The 1,116-nt window shown below is 40.6% G+C and overlaps 1 non-coding gene across 1 annotated transcript; it reads left to right on the plus strand.

Moving 5' to 3' along the window:
- Positions 1-637: 637 nt before the first annotated feature.
- Positions 638-741, plus strand: LOC112753128 (small nucleolar RNA R71). Its single transcript, XR_003177526.1, has one exon. It is a non-coding gene; the product is annotated as a small nucleolar RNA R71 (small nucleolar RNA).
- The last annotated feature ends 375 nt before the right edge of the window (positions 742-1,116 follow it).

The following is a 1,116-nucleotide window of genomic DNA, read 5'->3' on the forward strand; positions in this document are numbered from 1 at the left end:
TGCTTCAGTCATGAAATTGAGAGTGGTCTTAGATAGATCAGAGATTACAGTTGCTAAGTCAGAGTGACTCTTCTTAGAATTCTCTGCCTATTGCTAAGAAGATGATGGAAAAGGTTTGCTATTGCCAAACCGTGCTCTCCCACCATTATTATTATTGAAGCCTTGATTAGGCTTCTGTGGATCCTTCCATGAGAGATTAGGATGATTCCTCCATGAAGGATTATAGGTGTTTCCATAGGATTCTCCCATGTAATTCACCTCTTCCATTGCAGGATTCTCAGGGTCATAAGCTTCTTCTTCAAAGGAAGCTTCCTTAGTACTGACGGATACAGCTTGCGTTCCAGTCAAACTTTGAGAAATCATATTGACTTGCTGAGTCAATATTTTATTCTGAGCCAATATGGCATTCAGAGTATCAATCTCCAGAACTCCTTTCTTCTGAGTTATCCCATTATTCATAGGATTTCTTTCAGAAGTGTACACGAACTGGTTATTTGCAACCATTTCAATGAATTCCTGGGCTTCTGCAGGCGTCTTCTTCAGATAAAGAGATCCACCAGCAGAGTGATCCAATGACATCTTGGACAATTCAGACAGACCATCATAGAATATACATATGATGCTCCATTCTGAAAACATGTCAGAAGGATATCTTCTGATCAATTACTTGTATCTTTCCCAAGCTTCATAGAGGGATTCACCTTCCTTCTGTCTGAAGGTTTGGACTTCTACTCTAAGCTTTCTCAACTTTTGAGGTGGAAAGAATTTGGCCAAGAAAGCATTGTCCAGCTTTTCCCAAGAGTTCAGGCTATCTTTAGGTTGTGAGTCCAACCATGTCCTAGCTCTGTCTCTTACAGCAAAAGGGGAAAAGCATAAGTCTGTAGACCTCAGGTTTAACCCCATTGGTCTTGATAGTGTCACAGATTTGCAAGAATTCAGCTAAGAACTGATGAGGATCTTCCAATGGAAGTCCATGAAACTTGCAATTCTGCTGCATTAGAGAAACTAATTGAGGCTTAAGCTCAAAGTTGTTTGCTCCAATTACAGGAATTGAGATGCTCCTTCCACAGAAGTCAGAAGAGGGTGCAATGAAGTCACCAAGAATCTTCCTTGCAT

Source organism: Arachis hypogaea, chromosome 15 (assembly GCF_003086295.3).
Source record: "Arachis hypogaea cultivar Tifrunner chromosome 15, arahy.Tifrunner.gnm2.J5K5, whole genome shotgun sequence".
NCBI classification, from domain to species: Eukaryota; Viridiplantae; Streptophyta; class Magnoliopsida; order Fabales; family Fabaceae; genus Arachis; species Arachis hypogaea.